Source organism: Trichosurus vulpecula, chromosome 1 (assembly GCF_011100635.1).
Source record: "Trichosurus vulpecula isolate mTriVul1 chromosome 1, mTriVul1.pri, whole genome shotgun sequence".
Taxonomy (NCBI): Eukaryota; Metazoa; Chordata; class Mammalia; order Diprotodontia; family Phalangeridae; genus Trichosurus; species Trichosurus vulpecula.
This window is the reverse complement of record NC_050573.1, coordinates 392,830,982-392,838,923: the sequence shown is the minus strand read 5'-3', so window position 1 is coordinate 392,838,923 and position 7,942 is coordinate 392,830,982. Positions and strand designations below refer to the sequence as shown.

The following is a 7,942-nucleotide window of genomic DNA, read 5'->3' as shown; positions in this document are numbered from 1 at the left end:
TAAATTTTTTATTTTAAATCTTATTTTTTTTTTAATTTTTAAATTTTTTTATTTTAAATTTTTAAAAAATTTAGAACTATACCCCTAACATCACTAAGTAGCACACACCTTTTGACCCTGAAATATTGCTACTAGGCATTACCTCCCAAAGAGATCTAAGACACACGGAAGAATCTACATGCACAAAAATATTTATAACAGCACCTTTGTCACAGTAAGGAACTGTAAACATCATTTGGGGAATTTCTGAACAAATTACGGTATATGAATTAATTAAATATAATTTCAATATAATAAAAATAAATACAAAGATGAGTATGAAATGTATAATATGAAATAAGTAGACTAAGGGAAAAAATATTTCCATAATGACCACAATGTGTAATGTAAAAGAAAACAAATTTTTTTAAAACTTCAGAATTCTGATCAATGCTATGACTAATCAGATCTTTAGAATACTGATGATGAAACATGCTTCCCACTTCTTGAGTGGTTAACTAGAGGTATAGAATGAGACCTACATTGTCAGATACTGTCAACGTGTGGATGCATTTTTCTTGACTATACTTATTGGGCAGCTAGGAGATGCAGTGAATAGTGCCCCCAGGGTCTGGAATCAGGAAGACTTGTTTTCCTGAGTTCAAATCCAGCCTTTGGACACTTACTAGCTGTGTGACCCTAGGCAAGTCACTTAACTCTGTTTGCCTCAGCTTCCTCATCTGATGAGTTGGAGAAGGAAATGACAAACCACTCCAGTATCTTTGCCAAGAAAACCCTAAATGAGGTCAGAAAGAGTCAGAAGGTCAGTTCAATCAGACAATCAACTGAACAACAATATTTGTTGTTATAAGAAAAGGTTTCTTTGGTTAGTGAATAATGATAAGGATTTTTAAAAAAGAAAAAGTCATCAGCAAAATTAAACATGGAGAAGACAAAAAGATGTTTAGAAGGGACACATATGGTAATTTTATTATTGTTGTTCCGTTCAATCATATCCAACTCTTCATAACCCTGTGGACCATAGCACACCAGGCATTTCTGTCCTCCACTATCTCCCAAAATCTATCCAAGCTCATGTTCATTGCTTCCATGACACTATCTATCCAACCATCGCCTTTCCCTTTTGCCTTCAAGCTTTCCCCACAGTGAGTCCTGTCTTTTCACCATGTGGCCAATGTATTTAAGCTTCAGCTTCAGTATTTGTCCTTCTAACGAATAGTCAGAGTTAATTTCTTTAAGTATTGATTGATTTGATCTCCTTGCTGTCCAAGGAACTCTCAAAAGTTTTTTATTACTATTCTGTAAATGTAATATTCACTTAAAAAAAACTTCATGCAACAAAAGTTCACTAGGTTATATACACTCCCTTTTTTGTTCTTGTCTTGTAAAATATGTAATAAGAAGGAAAATACATATAGTTTTTTCAAAACAAAGCTGTTTTGTCCCCAATAAACCTTTTCTTCTCTAGGCTAAATGCCTCCAGTTCTTTTAACCAATCCTCTCATGGCATGGTTTTGAGTACCCTCACCATCCTGACCATCAACCTCTAGATGTGCTCCAGTTATCAAGGTCCTTCCTGAAATGTGGCACACACAGCTAACTGAACACAATCCTTAAGGATCAGGACAAAATACAACAGGCTTATTGTGAAAATAGAGTTAACTTTTTGGTTACTACCTCATACCGTTGAGTCATATTGAGCTTACTCCTCATTAAACCTCTAGGTCTTTCATTTGGATAATTTTCAAGCCACAACTCCCCTGCCCTGTCCTGTATTTGTACAGCTGACTATTTTTAACCCAAGCCTAAAGCTTTGCATGCATCCCCATTAATTTTTTTCTTTTCATATTTATTTTTCTTTTAAAATCCAGAATGGCTCAGAAGAATAACTATCAAGGAAATTGATGCCCAAAGCAAAGGGTAGAAGATGGAGAAAACAGAATATTTTAGGTAAGTTGAAGAGCCTTATAAATCGCCTTAATTCAAAAGGAATAGCTCCCGACAGAGACAAAGTAGACCCATCACTTCCAATCTAGTTTCTCCTTCTCTAGCAATGCAGCTAACCCTGCATGGGCTATAGATAAAGGAGTCCACCAGTCACAGAAGATCAGTACTTGGCTAACTAGAGGGACCTGTTCCTACTGAGTCTTTTAAAGATTATGCTCCCCTACCCTCAATTTTGTGACATAGTTTTGTGGAAGTACAGTCACTGATGCATACAACTGTGTCAAGCTTTTATAATGATCAGTGAATTCCCACCCTTTTCATGAAGCTGGAAAATAAAGATAGACTAGAGATGAACATTTAGAACTTTTTGTATAATCTCAATTACCTATCAAATGATAATTAGCAATACACTCACTGTTGTTGTTCAGTCATTTCAGTTATGTCTGACCCTTTGTAACCCTATTTGGGGTTTTCTTGCAAAGATACTAGAGTGATTTGCCATTTCATTCTCCAGCTCATTTTACAGATGAGGAAACTGAGGCAAACAGGATTAAGTGACTTGCCAAGCTAGGAAGTTTCCAAGGCCAGATTTGAACCTGAGAAGATGAATCTTCCTGACTTCAGGACTGGCACTCATTAGATTTACACATTAAGGAAAATTATGCATAGAATACTGTAAAAACATACTAAGACTGAAATTTGCCCATTTCTTCTCAGAAAGGTCCTTGTAGCCTTTAGTTTCCAAGCTTCACAAATGTTTTCCAGATTTTTGCTCTAGTCAAAGTCAACTGGTGACATTATTGTTTGACCTCTTTCTGATGTTCCTTCTACTCCCCAGAAGTAGAACTTCCAGAGCCTTCTCACTCAGAGATCATCTTTTCATATGCCATTTCTAAAAGCCCTAATGATGCTTGTTGGAGAACAGATGCAGCCTGCCTCATGCTTTCTATCTTTTCAAGCCAACAGCTCTCTCATCTTACAGATGTCTTCTTTTGGTTTGTTGCACTCGCCTGCTGTAAGTTGGTCTTTGAATTCTTCCATCTTTCTTTCAGTATCATGAATCAATGCTGACAGCTTCTACATGTTCTTTGTTTCTGCTATGTTCCTCGACATACTTCGCATTCTTAAACATATTCTCAATGTCATCTTTGCTTAATCCACTAGAAGACTGGACCACAATCTATTTTTCATATCCTATGCCTGTATCCTTTGCAGAAACAAGTACAGTTCCATTAGTATCAATGTCAGATGTGACTTCACTCTGTGAAACTCCATGTGGGGCTGGTAGAATTCTAAAGTAAACTGTCCAAGGAGCTTATTGTTTGCAGCCATCTTTCTCTTTAATTTCTACTTGTACTTGACCACCAGCAGCTGTAAAAGACACATGACTTTTCTTAGTCATAACAATTGTGTTCATATTGATTAGTTTGGTGAAGATGCCTCCTTAATGTCTCAATGACCAGAAATAAGAGAGTGATCCAGAAGTAGCACACCTGTGACATCACAAGTTAACATGCCTCCCTGAATGGTAGCTCCAATAGCCACAACCTCAGCAGGATTGACAGCTTTACTAGGGGACTGGCCAAAGAGTTCCTGTACTGTTTGTTGAACCTTGGCCATTATGATCATTCCACCAGCTAATATGACTTCTCCAATGTCACTCTTGCTGACTTTAGCATCTTGTACGGCCTTCTGGCAAGGGACAATAGTCCTCCTGTTGAGATCAGAGATGATCCTCTCAAACTGAGCTCAAGGAAGCTTCATGTTTAAGTGCTTGGGCCCAGAAGCATCATAGTCAAATATGGTAAGTTGACGTCAGTCTGCACAGAAAGAGGAAGCTCATTCTTGGCCTTATACTCACTGAAGATCAATGTCATCTTTGGGCTGGTCAAGTCCTGTCTCTCTCTTGAACTCATTTACTATATACTAGAGCAAGACGTGGTCAAAGTCTTCACCACCTAGGACAGTATCCCCATTGGTGGATTTCACCTCAATTACACCTTTCTCAATTTCCAGTATAGAAGTATCACAAGTCCTACCACCTAAATCACACACAGCAATGATTTTGTCTTCAGATTTTTTAAGCCATAAGCCAAAACAGAAACTGCAGGCTCATTAATCACTTGAAGTACATTTAGACAAGATATTTGCCCAGCATCTCTGGCAGCCTTTCTCTGAGAATCATTAAAAAAGCACACACAGTAATAACAGCACTTTTTGCTGAATGTCCTAGATGGTCCTTTGCAGTCTGCTTCATCTTCATCAGCACAAACATATCTATCCGAATTGGGGAATATAGCTTCCCATGGGCTTACACAAGCATCACCATTGGAGGAACAGACAATTTTGGAAGGAAATTTTTTAATGTTTTTCTACACTTCAGGATCATGAGATCAGTGGCCAATGAGATGCTTGGTGGCATAGCATGTATTGTTTGGGTTGGTGACCACCTATCATTTGACCAACATGCCAACAAGGCACTCACCATCTGCTATGAAGGCTACAATTGAGGGAATGGTTCTGGCACCTTCAGCATCCCCCAGCACCTTTATTTGCTTCCCTTCTATTACTGCCACACAGGAATTAGTTGTACTCAACTCAATACAATAATGACCCCCTTGATTGCTTCTGATACATAGCCTTATGTTGAAATAATTTTAAAAGCTTCTGGAGTAAGACCACTCCAGCCATGCTGGCAGAGGCTCTGGAAGGAGGCTCCAACAAGGCAGGTGAGATGCCAGGAGTCAGTTGCAAAGTGGATTGAGGATTCCAGACACCATTAATTTTCATATTATTAGATCTGACTCATCATTCTAGCCTATAAAGATCCTTTTAGATCTTGAGTTTCTCATCCCATGTGTAAATTATCCCTCCTAGTTTTGTGTCATTTGCAAATTTGATAAGCTTAACCTACTCAGAAGGCACTGATCAAAATGTTGAATAAAATAGAACCAAGGACAGATCCCTATAGTTCTTCAATGGAAACTGACTTCCTAGTTGTCATTTTATCCATTCATATTCTTTGCATTTGCTCATTCTTCTAGTTCCCAATCCAGCCAACAGCACTATCATCCTGCCTTTAATTCTTCATCTTCTCCAAAAAATATGATGAAGCCAATATCAAACATCTTGGTAAGATTCAGATATTAATGTCAATAGCATTCCTCTGATCTACTGGCCTAGTGTAGTTGTTGTTGTGGTTCAGTCATGTCTGACTCTTTGTGACTCTATGGACCATAGTATATCAATACCGTCCATGGCGTTTTCTTGGCAAAGATGCTAGAGTGGTTTGCCATTTCCTTCTCCAGTGGATAAAGGCAAACAGAGGTTCACACAGTTAGCAAATGCCTGAGGCCAAACTTGAACTTAGGTAAATCACAGAGTTTGAGAGTTGGAAGAGACTTTATTAACCATCTAATCCAAACTCATTCATGAAGGGAATATCAATTATAACATACCTGACAAGTGGTCATGAAAACTCTGTATGAAAAACCCTCTCTAGGGAGCCTGTTTTACTTTTTAAATCCTCTAGTTGTTAGGAAATCTTTCCTGACATTGGGCCTTTGCAACTTACACGCACCACTCCCGGTTCTGCCCTCTGAAGCTGAATGGATCAAATCTAATCCTTCCTCCACAGGATAGCCCTTTAGATACTGAATGGTACTTATTGTGTCCTGAATCTTTTCTTCCCCAGGCTAAATGTGCCTAGCTCCTTCAACAGATCCTCATGTGACTCGGACTCAAGACAATTCACCATCCTGTTTGCCCTTCTCTAGACACTATCTAGCTTATTAATGTTTTTCTTAATCTGTGGCACTAAAATTGAATATAGTACTCCAGGTGAGATCCGATGGTGGCAGAGTATAATAGGATTATCACCTCCCACTTTATCAAAATCTTTGCTAAAATCTAGGTAAATTGTATCTGCACGATTCTTTTCATTAACTGATTTGTTAATACTATATTCTGTTCGGTATTGCCTGTTCTTGATGAAGCCATCCTGGTTCTTAGTATTCGCCACTTGCCTTTCCAGTTGTTTGCTAATGGGATTATTACTTTCTTGAGAGGTATGCATTTTTATTAGGGAAGGGAATAAGCATTTATATAGCATCTACTATGTGCCTGGCACTATGCCAAGTGCTTTACAAACATTATTTCATTTGATTCTCACAACAATCCTGTGAAATGGGTGCAATTATTATCCCAATTTTACAATTGAGGAAACTGAGATAAATAGTGGTTAAGTGACTTGCCCAAGGTCACACAGTTAGTAAATGTTTGAGGCAGAATTGAATTCCAGTTTTCCTAACTCCAGGCCCAGTGTTCCATGTTCTGGATCACCTAGCTGCCTCTTAAATTCAGGCCCAGATTACATATTTTTTTTTGGCCTCCTACACTATTAAATTATATTGAGTTTTGCAATTGACAAAAAGCCAAGATATTTTTCAGAAAAATACTGCCTATCCATGCCTTTTCTATCGTATACTTGTGAAGTCTGGGTTTTTGTACCCAAGTATAAGACTTTACATTTATCCCTATTAAATTTCTTTTTGCTAGACTCAGTCCAATGCTGTAACTGCCAACATACTTTTGAATTCTGACTGTCATCCATTCTTAGCTATCCCTCCCTGTCATCTGAAAATTTGATAAGTATATTATCTATGCCTTTATCTGACTCATTGATAGAATTATTAAACAGCATAGAACAAACACAAATCCACAGGGGATCTGTTTCCCCTAGAGGCATTGATACCGAACTATTAAAATCTATTGCTCGAATATAGCTATCTATTTAGTTCCAAATGCTATTAGTTTTATTAGTGGCTACTCTATACCCCTTCAATTTTTCCATAAGAAGAACATGAGACTTCATCAAAATCTTTGCTAAAATCTAGGTAAATTATATCCACGGAAGTCTTTTCATTAACTGATTTGTTAATACTACATAAAAAAAGAAATGGGTTGGTTTTGTTCGGTATTAACCTGTTCTTGATGAAGCCGTGCTGGTTCTTAGTATTCACCACTTGACTTTCTAATTGTTTGCTAAGCATCTCTTTAAGGATTCATTTTTTACTTTTCCCAGGAATCAAAGTTATGTTTACTGCCTTATATAGTTTGCTTACTCTTCTCTTTCTTTGTTGAAAACAAAGACATGTGTTCAAAGAAATAGAAACAAAATAAAATATTAAACAGCTCTTCCCTTCTTTCTGTTGTCACTTATCATTTTTCCCATCCATCCCAGACAAAGGTCCAGCCTTTTTTTTTTCTGATGCTCCTTTTTTCTTCCAACATCACTAAAAACTCTACCTTTTTGTTGACTTTAGTGTACCTGGCCAGTCTCATTCTGAGTTTTTCATTCTTATTTTTACAGGACCATGGCACACTCTTGTACCAACTCTCTGTTACCTGATCTTGCTGCCATTTTCTGTACATTCCTTTTTAAAAGAAATCATCTTGAGTCAACTTCCTTTACAGAATTTGAGACCACAGAATCCTACTTCTCTAATTTCCGAGCTCCTAATACCATTCCTTCTAAATCTAGAGGCTATGTCATACTACTCTTGGCTTTCCCAATGTATTACTTACTTCTTCCCAAGACCCTCATCCTTTCTACTATTTATTCTTCTTGAGTAGAATGAGAACAAGAATATTAATTCCCCTTGTTGCTTCCTTTACCTTTTGAAGAATGACATTATTAGCAAGGCAAGAACTTTTATCAACTGTTAAGTTTATTTTTATGATAAACAGCATAAAATAATATATGGAGAGGTTGCCTCGGAGCCAGAAGACCTCAGTTCAAGTCCCGTGTCTGATTCTTGTTAGCTATATGACCTTGGGCAAGTCATTTAACCTCCTCAAGGCCTCTGTTTATTGATCTGTAAAATGAAAGGTTAGACTATATGTTTTTTTATGTCCCTTCCAACTCTATGATGATTTTTCCCATGAATATACTGCTTGTGTGACCTTAGGCAAGTCATTTAATATATCAGTGCTA

The 7,942-nt window shown here is 37.4% G+C and overlaps 1 pseudogene; it reads right to left on the bottom strand.

Annotated features, from left to right (window-relative positions):
- Nucleotides 1-2,744: 2,744 nt before the first annotated feature.
- LOC118838905 lies at nucleotides 2,745-5,205 on the bottom strand (annotated as a pseudogene).
- Nucleotides 5,206-7,942: the final 2,737 nt, after the last annotated feature.